Source organism: Chamaea fasciata, unplaced genomic scaffold, assembly GCF_029207755.1.
Source record: "Chamaea fasciata isolate MVZ Bird 193981 ecotype frontalis unplaced genomic scaffold, bChaFas1.0.hap1 SCAF_1, whole genome shotgun sequence".
Classification (NCBI taxonomy): Eukaryota; Metazoa; Chordata; class Aves; order Passeriformes; family Sylviidae; genus Chamaea; species Chamaea fasciata.
The window spans coordinates 49,973,336-49,989,195 of NW_027094086.1; the positions used below are offsets into that span (position 1 = coordinate 49,973,336).

Consider the following 15,860-nt stretch of genomic DNA (forward strand, 5'->3'; position numbering starts at 1 on the left):
CGTATGTCAGATATTGAGAGCACACAGAAATGCAGATGTGAATTATCTGAATATGATTCTTACAACAAATACAAGTAAAGAAGATCAAATGAGTGCTTAAAACATACTTTGCAAAAAACCTCCCCTAAGTACTGGACAAAAAGGTATGAATTTCCACATCCATGAGAAAGCCAGAGAAGGATATATTTTGACAATAGCAAATGAAAATAAGTCATTCAAGTCCACAGAAAATTAAATTAATGAAGAAAACATTCAAGAAGTGATAATTGTTATTATAGTTCCAGCTATGGTGAATGGTGAAAGACAACATTCTCAGACTGCTTAGCCTCCTGTGCATCTGACCAGCTACAGTAAGACAAAAGCTTCCTTGCAGCATAGCAAGTATCAGTTCCTTGCTCATTAATCTAGACGTGCCTTTGTGCAGCTCTTTTGGACAGGCAAGTGGTATCAGTTTTCTAAGCACAGCCTAGCATATTCACAACTGATAAGCTTAAATTTAGGTGCCAGTAGGTCAAATGGCAATTCTACATTGACAACTCTACAGGCAATATTTTAAGCATCCCAAGACCTAACAATTTCAACAGGACAAAGCACCTGCCTAAAGCAAATGTGTCAACCATGTGCGAGTGGGGCTATGAACATTTTATTTGGTAACAGGGAGAGACAACTCTGTTACAACCAAGGGGACAGAAATCACTTGCTTCCACAGCATGGAATGAAAGAACATCTTTGACCACCTACCAGTGCTGACAGCCCTACTCTCCTACCTCCAACATCTGCCATTAATAGTTCCCAGAACTAAAAAAAATGTACTAAGCATTTCAGAGAAAACCGTAAAAACTGCAGCCAGTGTTACAATTCTTACTACAGAGAATGGCATTTAACTAAAAGGTGGGAAAAGGCTTTAGGGGGGTACTATTTACAGGAGTACACTTACGGGGCAATGTCTTTATGAAGTTGCTTCTGAAACTGCATCTGTTAATGAATTGTTTTAAATGTATCTGGGTTAATTCATCTCCAGAAGCAATATATGCAACTCTTGGTCAGACAATGAAGCCCATGTACATATTCTACAATTCGGTCTTGCACACCTGACAGAAAAGTGGAAATACAGCTTGTTTGATATCAGAAACCTTGGAGGCTAGCATTCAGTCTAAGCTTCATTTAGCAGAAAATGGAGAGAAACAGCAATCTCTGTATCCTCTAAACTGTGAAAATGTCTTAAATGGGAAGAAACATATTATACTTTGTGATTGTCCTTTTCTCACCAATGCCTACAGAGACACCCTAAGCAACTAGCTTTGATTAAATTCTTAGCTCTTAGCTCAAGTTAAATAAAATACCCAATTTTATTTTCATTTTTCTGATTTCGATACAATTATTGGATTAATCAAGCTATAACTAGTTTAGCATCAGCTATAAAAAGGACAAATAGAAGTCTATGCTAGGAGATAAGTCTGTTCACAAGCATGTGAAAATGAAAAGTGGATTAATCAATCCCATTTTAACAGCCATAGCAGCATGCCAGAACTCCAGTTAGAAAAACTGACAGAAATTTAATAATGCCAGTGCAATGCTGGTGATTGCCAAGGAAAAGGACACCTTTTTCATAATCCTACAGACTCCAGAAATGGATTTGGAATGGACAAAAAAAAAAAAAAATCAGGCAAATAATTACTAATTTGACCAGAATAAAAACATGTTCACTAAACAATATGGTATCCCAAATATCAGCAAACACCTCTGAAGATGTAACTCACGAAAGTAATTTTACAGATCTGCTGAAAAAGGAAACAGGGCATCCTCAAAGCAAAAAATTTTCCTTGATTAAAGAAAAAGGCTTTGTAACAGGGCACGTTCTACCGAGAAGCACTTCCTTTTTAAGATTTTTTTTCTTGCATTTTTCTTCTAAAATTGCACAAATTTCCTGAAGTTTTATAGTTTCAGGATACAAAATGATTCAGATAGCAATTGACTGAGTCACAGAGTGTTAAGTATTTGAGGATACAAAAACGGTTCTTTTCCATAAAGTATGATGGTTAATTTAAATGCCATAATCTTAAGTTCTGAATTATTGTTCCATTATCAATCATTTATTGAAAACCAACAACTTTTACTATTCCATGAACTGATCTTGGCCATTTGTATTACACAGTTCAGGATCTGCCTGGATATACTTGGGGTAATATAACTGTTATGCCAATCCTTTGCAGATGGAACTCTACCAGCTTTCACTGATTCGGCTAGTTAGTGCATTGGATAGTATTTATTAAGCCTTTCAGCAAAATGAGCTTCCTGATCAAATGATAAAAAATGAAAAACTACCCGTGTAGCAAGTCACTACGCTATTTTTCTCCCAAGCACTGGTTTAGGAAAAACAAGTTCAAAAGCAGAACTACTGGTGGATTTATTTCATTGATTTGGAAGGTTACAAGTAACATGTCTTCCCAGATGATTTGATTCTGAGCTTTGTCATTCTACTGACCCACTGTGGGATTTAAAAAACACTGTAACTATCAGCATAATAATATCCCATGAATACATTGAACTAAAATATGACATTATTTGTAATAAAAATGCTTGAAAGGAAAAACCAAAGGGCAGGAAATGGAAAGGATAAATTACTCTCAAGCATAACCTTAGGAACAGAAATACTGAAAAATATCGTTTTGAACAGTGAAATTTAAGATAATGATAAGAAAAATAAAGGGACTTGATTTCATTTTATGCTATTCCAGATCAATAATTCTCTGAATCTCCCTTGTGGAAAAATGATGCAACTCTAATGAAATGATTCATAGCTCTAAACCATTTTCCTTAGCAAACACAGTGTACATTAGCAGGACTTCTAGAAGAGAATGTTTCTGTCAAAGATTTATTATTGTGAGATTATGGTAAGATGATCTGGGTGGCTCAGCATATGAAATCTTGTCATCCTGGCAGAAGTACTTTGCTCATCCAAGAAGCAGGCACACATTTGAAAGCAGGCAATGGAACTCAAATTCTGAAGCTACAGGGACTGAACAGAGTCTGAACAAGTTCATACTGACTTGGCAATAGGCAGAAAAGCAGCAGCAAGTGTGAACTACTAACCCCACATCAAGAAATACATGTCGGTGTAAGCAGTGGAAGAGGTCTACTTAGCTGTTTAATTGAAGGAGGCACTGCAATAGCAATAGCAATAAAAGGATGTGATCAGGGAGGTAAGGGAAGGAATAGAATAATGCACTCTGACATTTTTAGTGTGACTGTTAGATGTTTGCTAACAAGAAAAGAAAAAACCCTTTTCCTATCACCAGTATCAGTATACCAGAAAATAACTAAAGTAAAGCACACCTGCTGAGCAAATTTTACCTGTGGTATTAAGCACATGAATTTCAAAATACCATTTTTGCAGATCAGATTTTCAAACTGCCCCATGAAAATATTTCATATCTAGGTCCTGAAACAGAAGGATTAAAAAATAACAACATAAGCTATAGCTTAAATAGTATCTGTCCAAATTGCAAAGGTAGTGTAATGGACTGTATGAAGAGTCACATATACTAGTTCAGTTTAGGGTTCATTATTTAAAAAAAGACAAACCAAGAAATCAGAAAACATAGTGAGTGATGAATTTTTTGACATGACCCATGAGACAACCCAGATGGCCTAATGACTTCAGCAGTGAGCCCACCCCCAAGTCACTGGGTGACACTGAAAGAAAATCCAGTCACCCAGTGACCGGACAGGAAATCCAGTCATCCAATCCAGCTGGATTTGGACTAGCCAATGCAGTTCACAGACACCAGCTCCTACTCTACCCAGCTGTTCTCTGCCTCACTTTTTTTGCACACAAGACTCCACATACAAAGCAGAATTCTCATGGCAGACTAGCACCTGACTGTAGGCACACTGATGCAGGGTACCGTGACAAAGGGAGGAGCACAGTGCCAGAGCTCAGCCCGCACAGAGTGCCTTTCTACCAGAGCTCTTCTGGCAGCCAGGTCACAGCACAAACAGCGCAGCTTCCGTCTATCCTGGGATGCCTGTGTGGCCCAGCACGGACCCAGTCGGAGCACCTGGGAGCCTGCATGGCCGAGCACCTGGGCTAGCACACCAGGGATCAGAGATAAGAGACCATCTGTGACTGCAGAGAAGCTAAATATATTGGAAGCTTAGCTGCAGCTGCAGCCCTAGGTTCATCTTCCAAGCTCTTGCAGAGAAGGGATGCTGAGGTGAAGGAGTGTGCAAGGACATGTACAGGTTGTAAGGGAAGTGTTTAGAGGCGGAGGCAGTTCTGGAGCATTCACAACCTGGTATGAGTACAGTTTGTACATTAGGGATGAGAAGCAGGGCAAGCAAGACAGAGTTAGAGCAGCCGGAAGGTGGGAGGACATTCATTTAGTTGAAGATGCAGAAATATGGAATGGGGGGGGGGGGACTTTCTGCAGGAATAGCGGAAGATCCTATTTTGGATAGCTGTAGGGAATCCATCAGGAAGCTGCGGCTCTCAAACGCTTTGCACCAAGACTTCAAGACAGAAAATTTAGCAGCTCTGTATTTTCTACTATAAAATTATTCTTTTCTCTCCATGTCACTTGCACCTGCTCCTGCACTTGCAAACTGTTCTCCCCCTGCCCCACCCTGCTTTACATTCCACACCTCTTCCCAGCCTCACTTAGAATAACTTTTCTATACAAACTAGGGAACACACACCCCAGGGGCTCACATACCATATCTTTCTGTAGTATCAAATAAAATGCAAAATGAAGTGCACAAATTCAAACTGTGAAAGTGGGTTCATGGAGAAACTGGGCTCCAAAGTTGTCCTTGTCCTCAGGACCCAGTGTGCTCATCTGAATCCTGTCAGTTGGCAGGGACACCACACTAAAGGCGAATCATAAAGCTTTTGATTCCACTCTGTGCCATGCACATGCATCACATGGGCCCAAAATCTACAGTCCTACCATGAAACTTAATTAATTTCAGTGGGATTTAAGTGAATTTTGTTCATTAGTCTGCCCTTGGTGCTTCAGGAATACCCAGGTATGCCATGTGGTAGCAAGAGTCCCAAATGCCAATATGTTTAAATAATGGCGCTATCTTAATTATTGCTACTAAAGTCACTGCAACACCACCCTGGTAGCCTTCCAGTACAGTTAAGAGACACATAGGCTAAACCCCCAGTGCTCAGACTTACTTTCTGTGTATGAGGGAAGTAATGATTAAAACCCTTTTGAAGATCACCATCAAAGCCTATTTTGCTATTGATTTATACTGAATGTTAATAATTAAACAGCTGACATATTTCTCAGCTTCCTCTCATTGAGACCCTGTAAAAGGTAATCTATTTATATTCCACTCAAGATCTCTAGGGGTTCTTTACTACCTCAGTATCCAGTAAATACTCACTAAGCTTATTATGGAGCAGGACTAATATTTCACTTGAATTGGTAGGAAAATGGCTTCTTTAGCTCCTAACAATAGCTGCTGCTGAATCTGTGAAGTGGGAAGAATCTGCATAACATGCAAAGAAGCTACCCAATCCCTTTAACAGCTTCTTTAAAGAGGGATTGGACCCAATTCATGAAAAAAAATGTGTATGTTCAGTGGGTGGTAACTTTGATGCAGTTCTTTTATGTATATGAGGGTTAGCCAGAGTGTCTGAATAAGAAAGGAAGCAATCTGCTTTTATTCAGGCACAGCACCATGTGGGCTGAATGTGAAAAATAGAAATGGTGCATTAAATGCAATTCTGAGAATAGATTAATTTTCTTGTTAGTAAAAATTATGGGAATAGGAGCCCAGCTGAAACGTGTAACACAATGGTATGTTTCAGCCATGGCTGTAAATGTGGGTCTCAGAACAAAAGTTGGTTTCCCCATAGCCAAAGATTGTGGTGTTATTCTTGTTTCTGCTGTCCTCAGGGAAGAGCTGTAAACACCTGTGAGAGAAATGACTGATTCCTAGTGACGTTCCAGTCCTTCTCACACTCCCTTCTCGCAGTGACCCATTGTGTGCAAGAGTGCCCTTTCAAGAGTCTGCAATAATCGTGACATTAAAACCAAACCACATTAGATACCAAAGGGACATTTTTTCGTTCAGCCTGTATGTCCTTGTTTATCTCCATTCTGGGGCACAATGCCAGGGGACCAATTGCAGTGGAAAATTCTTGTACTTTTCCTAGATCAAATTTACATTTGTAACTCATTACACATCTCATAAAATGAACAGCTCTTTAAAATTGAAAATCAAACTATCAGTTTCTGCCAGATTAAAAGTAAATAAAAAAATAGTGCAGCAATTTATGGCACACTTGAAGTTCACAGCGGTTACTGCATTTTATTAAAACAGGTTCGTTATGAAGCGCCTTTGTCATTAAACCCATTGCTGCAAAGCAGAGAGTCCTTTTACAGGGATAAGATTTTAGAACAGCTTCTTGATAATTTTGTAACTGGATTTCTAGGAAAAATCAGTGAAAAGGATCCAAAACCCTTCAGATTTCTGTACAAGTTTTTTTTTTTTCTGTTTCTACAGAGAAGTGGAAATGAAGACTGCCATGAAAAAGTGGTTTGCATAAACTGATCAACCCAGTATCACACAGGAGACTGAACTCTCTTACAGAGTTTCTATATTTCAAACCTCTTCCAGAAGTTTTTGCCTCTATTATTTTTAACAAGGCCTGTGTGACACAAGCATTTGTAAAAACCAAGGCAGTAAATAATTTTAGTCTAAGTCAGAAAGGGCAAACTATCTGCAGGAAGCAGATCAATAATTTATGGCTCTACAAGTAGACTACCAGTATCACAAGCATGATTTAGACTGCCTGTTACATAACTGACTGATGGATTTGGGTATAAAATTCCAATTTGTGGTCTGTCCTGAACACAGAATTGCAATCCAAGTATACTATTTTCTTTTTTAAAAAAGCAATCTTCTAATAATCTTCATTGACGCAAGAGTGCAATACATGAAAGTGAATTCCACTTGTGGGGGGCCTGTGATGGCCTGAAGTACATAAAATCATACTCAGTTCAGTAGAAATCCAAGTGGGATATTCAACACATGTAATTTCATCCAGCCACATTAAGACGAGATGTATTGTCACTTTTCCATTGGCAGGAAAAGGCACCCAGACATTGCTCAGACTAGATGCACAGACAGCTTAAAATGTCCAAATCAAATGGGGAAACCAATCTTGCTTGCAATTACTAAGAGCACTGCACTCATCCATAGCCAAAAATGCTCTGCCACAGGCTTTTCAAGACCAGTCCCTTTTCTGAGTATTTACTCGGGATCTACAGCCTGAACTGAAACTCATGATGTTCAAAGCTGTCACATCATCTAAACTAGATCAATGCCATCCTGCCCCTACCTGCATTGACAGCCACCTCATGTTTGACAGAAGTGCAGACCGTCTTTCAGGAGGGTTGATGGATAGGCAAAACAGTGGAATTATTTTATTGATCCTTGGGTAAAGCTTCATTCTTAAAGAAATCTGAAGTTGTTAGCCTGGGATTCATTCCTCCTGTGTCTCCATTAAGGTATCTAGGCTCTTTCAGCACCCTGAACTAGTCAGTGATCCAAGAAAAGATTGTGTACTTCTTACATAGCTACAAGTGTAGTAAACAAAACTACTACTGAGATAAAGAGTGTCCCTACTGGCTTGAAAGTATTCCAGTTTATACATCCCATCTTCTTGGGTTTATTACCTTACAATTATTTTGCCTAAGGCTATTGAGCATGCCTTCTGGCCCGTAACAGACTGATTTATCATGTCATACAGGGATCTTTATGGTTTTAATGACTCTACTCACAATAGCTGGAATTGTGCTAAAGCAGAAGTATAGGGGCTAAACAGCAGCTATAAGACAAAATTTGAGACTTATAAAGCAGCACTCAGAATTATACTTCCATGTCAAATTTCTCCACTCCATTCCGACAGGCTGAAAACCAGACTGGTGAAAGCTTTTCTCCAAATCAAATGACATGGGTTATCCTACAAAAACCACAGGATGCTCTGTTTCACTAATATTCTTAACAGCTCCCTTAAAAGAATCCTGTTGACATATGGTATTTTTGGGAAATAGGGTCATGGGGGAGGGAACTCCTCCTCTCCTAAGCCCCATAAATCTCTCTCCCAAGATTTAGGCAGGCCAAAGGCACTTATGGCTATTTACATAGAAAGACAAAGCTTACGTATAGTCTCTCAGTTTCTATGGCAGCACAGCTCCTATAAAAACACAGCTTAAAACCACAGCTCTCCAAGCTCACTGGCATCCACGTGTACTCACAGACATTCCCTTAGCAGTGAATTTCCCCTTGAAACATGCCAGACTGTGTAAATTAGCACTGACCCCACCACTGGCAGAGTGAACAGCGCGGTGCCCTGGAACACTCCCGGTGTGAATGGCCAGCAGTTTCTGCCTCTGCTTCCTGCCCTCCCTCCTGCTTCTCTCCAGCACCCTCACTGGGATCACGGAGGGCTTGCCAGGCAAGCAGTGGGAAGGGAAAACCACGCCAAAACGCACACTTTCCTTTTACGTCCAGCCGCGTTCTCCTCTCCCCCCAAGTGAACTGAAAAAAACATCACCCAGAAAATTAAGATGGAAAAGGCTGAAATCACTGCTGCCCTCACCGTTGCTAAGATTACACAACAGAAACACCTCCTAGATAATGGGATTTGTCAGCATCAGCTGAAAAAAATGCCTATTGCGTGATAATATTAAGAAATCAACTCTCCATACAAACAGGAAGTGCCTGATGCTATTTTTTAGTTCATTCAATGCCTGAAGCAAAGCCATATATTACTGGCAACTAAAGAGATAACTGGAGCACTTTTACAGAGTTTACTTAAATTTTACATTGCAATTAAAGTGTCTGCTTTACACAGACACTTGCTTAATCTTCTTCTTACTAGCTTTTGCCATTCCGAGGAAGAATTATGAGATTTGCGTTTTACTACTAGAATACCTATTTGAAACCAATAAAAGAGAATATATTCTCTAGGGTACCTGAAAGTATCCTGTATGCTTATTAAAAATTAAATGTAATAATGTTTAAAAATACACTACTTCACTTGAAACTCCAATGGGAAGGATTCTCTTAAAGGCTGAAAAAAGAAAAAAATCTGCTTAGGACAAGAATATTCGTCACCAAAAAAAAAAAAAAAAAAAAAAAAAAAAAAAAAAAAATTGAAAATTTCTTTATGTAACTGAAGTATCACATCATTATGTGACAGCTTTCCCTTCTGATGCTAAGAGAGCCTTGGATTGGCAGGAGATTTGGAAGTTTTGATTAACAACCTACTGGAGCTCTTGGCAATGTGCCTGGGTGTTTCAGATTACTGCTGCTATAGAAACTCCCTTGGGTGACTGCTGCTTTTCTTTTTCTTGCATTTCTAAAATGTTGGTCTTCAATTTTTTTTTTTTTTTGTCCTTTTGCAGTTTGTTCCACTTAGTAGCAATTGCTGCACTACTGTTCTACTCTCACTCAGTGAATAGCGCAGCTACACAAACAGCTATCATTACAGATAACAGGCATCATAAAAGAGTTTGCCATATGCCTTGTCAGCTGGCCAAACTGATGACACGATTCTTTTAGAGCAGTCTGGGTAGCTCATAGGAAGTATACGCATTTCAGGAAGCTGGCAATTCCATCACTTTTCTCTGAGTATAAAACTAGTTAACAGACTTTAAGGGCTGATTATATATGAGTTTAATACTAGCTTAAATTGCTCTGTAAAATTTGTAATTCTAATCTATCCAAGGGAGAACAAGGTAATGACTACAAAATCAAACAAAAATAAGTAATTTCTGTATGATATTTCCTCCTTTCACTTCACTTTTTCAGTTCTCTTTCTTCCTCCTTGGGATAATCCAAACTGTTCTATTATGGTGGGAGTAAGCTGTCTTTCTCCAGCACCACTAGGGGTGACCAGACCTCAGGGGAAGTAGGAGCAGGACCATAAGCACTTTCAATTGCTACTCAATGGTAAAGAATACTAAACAGTGAAGTGACACAGAGTGCAGTGTCTGACCGCTGCCCTGAGCATCCGACCAGGCTGCATCACAAAGTTATATCAGCTCCACCAAAAGCCTACCCAGACCATCATTAGTGAAGTGACTGAGTCTTCTGTACACACCCATGCACACAGCTGCAATCATGGTCCCAAGATGCTCCATTTTTAGCATGAACATACACGGACACAAACACTGTGCTGAGCCCAGTCCATGGGCACTGCTCAACACAAGCACTTGTGTTCCCCCAGTTGTCCCCTTGAGAGGAGGTCAGCCACTGCCTGGCTAATCTGTGCCTTGTGCCTTGTGCCCTGCCTGCCAGAGACTGCTCTCCTTGGGAACAGGATGTAAGTGGGATAAGCTGGTTCAGCGGTGACATATTTCTTATCTGTGCATCTTATCTGTGCACATACAGAAAAAGTCTGATCTGATGGGGCACAGCAGGGCCCTACAGCTTCTGCATCAATGTAGCAATGGATAAGCTGGCCCTTCCAGAGTAGCTCATGCAGCTCACACCATGCCCCAAGGACTCCCAGGAAATGAGGAATACTGTGAGACTTCTACAGGAGGAATGAACTGCCTTCAGCTGAGCTCAGAAGAGATGCCAAGTGACCTTCTTGAAAGAGGAGGCCCAAACACACTACACAACACAGATATGCAGGTGACTGACATGTGGCAATAAAGAAACCATCTGAGTCAAGTAAGTCACATTGGTAGGTGGAAATCCTTGCATGGGAGATTTACTTGTTACCTGCCCATTTACTCAGGTTCAAAGCAGGTGAACTTCTGAGTAACTTCAGCTCTCAAGAAGGTCCATGAAAGCAGCCTCCAGAGAGTAAATAATGTCTAGCAAATGGGTTTAAAGCTACCAAGTGATTTAAAGTAAAGCACACAAAACGTACTTTTTGCATTCTCCTTACAAAGTAGTGCCTTTAGAGACTTGATTGCACTGTGTCTCACCTGTTTGGGAGACTGCTAGCTTTTTACCTTGTCTTCCAGAACTTAAAATTACTACATGCGAAACAAGCTGCTAGAACCACAGCTCTGAACAGAGCCTTCTAAATATTGCTATAGCTCATCGTACCCATTTCATATCTGCTGGAGCTTGCTGAGAGCCTGAAGCAGGAACCAAAAGATAAGTGTAAATCATCTCTACTATTTACAGACAGTATCCAGGCAAAATCCAAACCAGAATAATTCAGAAATTGATTTTTTTATCTACTTCACTGATCAAAGCTTACAAAGAAATGGGGCATTGGATCATCAAGGCCCTTATCTGTTGCTAAAGTTATTATGAGAAAGAAGATAAATTGTTACGATTGCAAATCTGAAAAACATAAAAACAATCAAAATATTCTTAAAATGAGAAACTACTGAAATGTTCTCAAGTAAGTTAAGGTTAAAGTAAGAGCCAGAAGGATTTTAGCAAAAAGCCCCAACAAACTCCAACCCACAAACATGCATGTGATTCTAAGGTGATGCCTCCTATGCTGCATAATCCCATTGGAAATTCCATTTATGCCCCTCTTGGCCTTCCACTGGTATGCACAAAACCACCTAAGCTGGCAGCAATCTCTAGAGATCATCTGGTCCAAGCAGCCATCTCAAAGCCAGTCCAGCCAAGTTCTGCATAGCTCCAAGGATGGAGATCCCTCAGCCTCACAGTACATTTGCTCTCATGATTTTACCCTGGTCATTACCCCAAATGCCTACTCATAATTTTCTGTGTTTAGTCTGTGGCTTCTGGTCTTTTCACTACACACCTCTGAGAAGGGTCTGGCTCTGTATGTCTCAGGTAGTGAAGACAGCAATGAGACCTCCCATCAACGATCTCTTAATGCTGGACAAACGCAGTTCTCTCAGCCTCACCCTGCACAACCTCAGATGTTCTCCAGCCCCATGACCTCTTTGGTAGCTCTCTGCTGGACTCAAGTCAGGACATCAGGGAATTTCTTTTAGCAAAAGGCTCCAAACTGGTTGCAGCTCTCCTAATGTGCTCTCATCACAAGGAGGGGAAGGAAGGACTTGCTGCTTGGTAACACTGCCTGGGACACAACTGCTGTGTACTGGAAGGACACATTGCAGATTTATCCACAACTCATCATTCACCAGGGATACCTCCAGAAGCAACCAAGCTGCTTGCTAGCCAGCTGACCTCACGGTCTGTGCTGTTGTGCAGGGTTATCCCAGCCTAAACACAGGGCTCTGCATTTTCCTCTGCAACAAAACATGTGCGATCTTTCAGTGTGGTCTGGGTTATTTCAGCCTTCTCCAGACCACTTAGCTTTGAGGGAATACAATTACATGTTGCCATCTATTCTTTTAAACCATAGGTGAGATAAATGATTAGAGAAAACTACCAACTTTTTCTGTAATTACTAATGCAAAATTTAGAAGAAAGGCTTCAAGTCCAAACATGTAATATAAAACAAAGCTGTACAATAAAAAAATAAAGTAACATAAATAAATAATATTAATTACTAGCAAAATGCTTCTCTGTATGTCATTTATGGTTCAAACCTTAAAAATGGCAGCCTATGTAATATCTAGCAGCAGTACTTTCCAGGAAGAACATACTGCACTTTTAAAATGTTCAAGAAGAAACATTTAAATTTATTTTCAAGAGGAAAAAAAAAGCAATAGATGTTGAAACTGGGTTCTGAGTACTTTCAGACTCTCATATTTTCTACTTTCCTACCATCACATTTCCAGTCCTCAAATGTTATCATACCACAGCTCACTTCTGAATCAGTAAAAAGGGAGAATCCATCTCAGGACTCAGAACTTTCCTTCCATTGTGGCTGAGGTTTTTCATTTCCACAAATACAGAGAAGATGCAAAATATCCATGCATCACAGCCTAAACATGCCACAATCCCACAACATCCACAACACACCCCATTAATCTGATGATCAAGGAAAAGGAATCACAAATAAGAAACTGCTCCTGAACACTTCCATTGCAAAGAATCAGACTTTCCCAATGCTGGAACCACCCAGACTAAAGCTACTTATGTGAGACCAGGAGTCACCATAGAAATGGGGAGAGATAACATTACAGTGAATTACTATAAACAGTGCAATATTCAGGAGGTATTTAAGAAACTTTATGAAAAAAACAGACCACAAGGTGTTCACATCTCTAGAGAACTGGAGATACTCCCCTTTCTCTCCCACAGATCTTATTAATTATTTTAAATGGTGTGGTGTAGCAGTAGTGTCTCTGCTCCTCCTTTGCAGTCTACTTTGCAGCCACCACAGACCACTGCATTCCCACATACTCCTGATAAAATGCTGCCTCCCTGCTCCTCCTTGCAAGGGAACTGTGGCCACACAATAACAATTTACCTCTCCATTTTAGTCTTCCCTTTTCCTTCTTTTTCCTTCCACCCTCCAATCTGGTTATTTTTGGACTGCCAGTTGGGATTATTGCTTTTTCCCTGCTAAAATAAAAACAAACAACAGTTATACTTCAGTTTCTGGGCTTAAGCATGAGATCTGTCTCAAACATTAAACAGTCATATTTTCTTGCCTGAGGTGCAATGCTCTCTCCTTTGACACTGACTAAAGCAAGCCTTGCAACTAAAAGTAGATTCTGTTTCTGGATTCAACACGCAAACTTTTTCCTGCTTCCCCAGTAACTACCCATTCTGAAATCCTAATCAGCACTGTATCCCAAGAATTCAGCACTAGCTGACACTTGCATAGTCTTAGGGACTGAAAAAACCAGTCTTTCTGAGCTAAACTACAATAATAATTCAAAATACACATGCCTAAAATAGAATATTTATAACCTAAAACACCTTTTCTCTTTGATACATCATCCAAATTTTAGATCACATTGTAGTTTATTCTGCTTTTTTTCCTAACACCTTGAGGCTTACTGCTTACAGATGGTCTATTTGGAAGGAATTTAGCATCTACAAAATAATAGACAATGTAACAGCATCAATTTTCGATCTCTGAATAAAGGTCTTAAGTAAAAAGAATATAATTCTTTTCTGGGAAGCAAAGACAAAGACGCCCCACATACCAATTTCATAATGTCACAATGAATCCCCAGGTAAAACCAGTCTTAGGGTGTGCAATAGCAAACATTCCTCAAATTAAATAAAAATACTACCAAGTATTATTCAAATGTTTATTTCCGCTCTTTTTTTTTTTTCCTTTTCTCTGCACTAGAATACTTTCAACTATATGAAGAGTTTTTCAAAACCTGGAAAAAATAATTTTATTATGTAAAATTCAGTATGGCAAACAACTGACAGGAACTGAATGAAGAGACTTATCATTTCAATGAAAATCATTGCTTTCCCACTCTGGACAAGAGACCAGTATGTATATACCCCCATTTTCCTGGTTTTTCATATACTGGGTATGGAGGGTTGAAGTGGGTGGACTTCTGAAGTGTCCAAAATGCAAACTGGGTGTGCTGGCTTCCCTTCCGCAAGGCTGAGTCACTCTGTCCTTCAAGAAGGGTTATGGGTTACCTGACAAAAACAGTTTTTTGCTTTCAGGATGGTAGGCAAAATGAAGTCAACATGAAGCAGATTTTCAGCAGGGTGAGGCTCAAGAGAATCACAGGAATGATAACCACTTTAGAAGGTGGTGGAAAAAAACCACCAAGCATGCTGAAAACACACTGGGAGAGGATGAGAAAAACTAACAAACTTCATGAAGCACAGGAATTTCACCCTTCTGAAAAGGATTCTTCTAATAAAACACCCAATAGTACTTAGAAAATACATCTCTTCCAAGAATGAGGTATCCCAAAATCATGCACAGAAAATATCCAGTCACAGTAGGATCTCTTCACATGCCCAACATGGGAACTTTCAGATCAAACATAGCAATAAAGTGAGAGGCTCAGCATAGAGAAGTTTTAGACTGCCAGTCGTTAAGTTAACCTCAACAACATCTACAGTGTTACCGGAAACACTTTTAAAACTGGAATTAATATCTAATGTGAATGAAGAGCCAGATGTGACCTATACTGCTGTGCTGAGTTCTCCTGGAAAACTGAATGTTTAGAGCTGTTAGCAAGCACTCAGTAAGCAAATTGATTAGAGGAATTTGCACTCTTTTAATGACTTTAAGCAGCAGATTTAGTGCTGTTTCCCTATGGAATACATATAATTCCTCTTCACAGGTGTTTTGCAGGCCCCGCCAGGCACTATCATACCCCTGTAGAAGTAACATAACCTTTGTCGATGTGCATAAAGGAATGTTTGAAGATTTTGACATGCTCAATTTATTTATATAACTACTACCTAGTCACACTTATTCTTCTCTCTTGATGGTAGCCATGTCACAGTGAAGTTTTCCAGCCAGACTGCACTGAAGAATTAATTTCAATAATCTAGGTAAGTACCTGGCATAGAATTCCAGATTGTTGCAAATGTCAAGTTTCTGTCTTCAAAGGGTTAGTTAAATTAAAAATCACACAGCCTTTATCGTATTTAAATTTAATGAAAAATTTGTATTTTCATTTCTACTCTGTCCTGGGTCTGGCCAGGACAGGGTTAATTTTTTCAGCAGGAGGGAACATGGCTAGGATTTGGAGGTTATTCTGCAATACCTCAGTCATTTTCCAGGGATAAAGGAAGGAAGAGATGGCATGGCATTGAGAAGGGAGTGGTCAGGTATTTTGGGGGGTTTCCATGGAAGGGTATGAGCAATCACACGTGAATTGTTTGTCTTTTTTTCTTATACTAATACTGTTATTAGTATTATTGCTGTTACTGTTTTTTATCTCATGGTTTCCAGTAAATTGTTCTTATCTCAACCCATGGTCTTCATCTTTTGTGCCTCCAATTCTATTCTCTAGCCTGGTATGGTGGGAGGTGGCGGGGAAAAGAGG

At 39.7% G+C, this 15,860-nt stretch overlaps 1 protein-coding gene across 7 annotated transcripts in view; it reads right to left on the reverse strand.

Annotated features, from left to right (window-relative positions):
* The window catches only part of DLGAP1 (DLG associated protein 1), a 403,833-nt gene that overhangs the window by 284,673 nt on the left and 103,300 nt on the right, over positions 1 to 15,860 (reverse strand). For 5 of the 7 annotated variants that reach the window (XM_066182983.1, XM_066183009.1, XM_066182999.1 and 2 more), the window contains one exon: positions 13,349 to 13,443. The exons of 1 other annotated variant lie outside the window; for it this stretch is intronic. The gene's annotated coding sequence lies outside the window, so the exon portion shown is untranslated. The remainder of the gene's footprint in view (positions 1 to 13,348; positions 13,444 to 15,860) is intronic. One more of the 7 variants, XM_066183018.1, reaches the window with a different exon arrangement.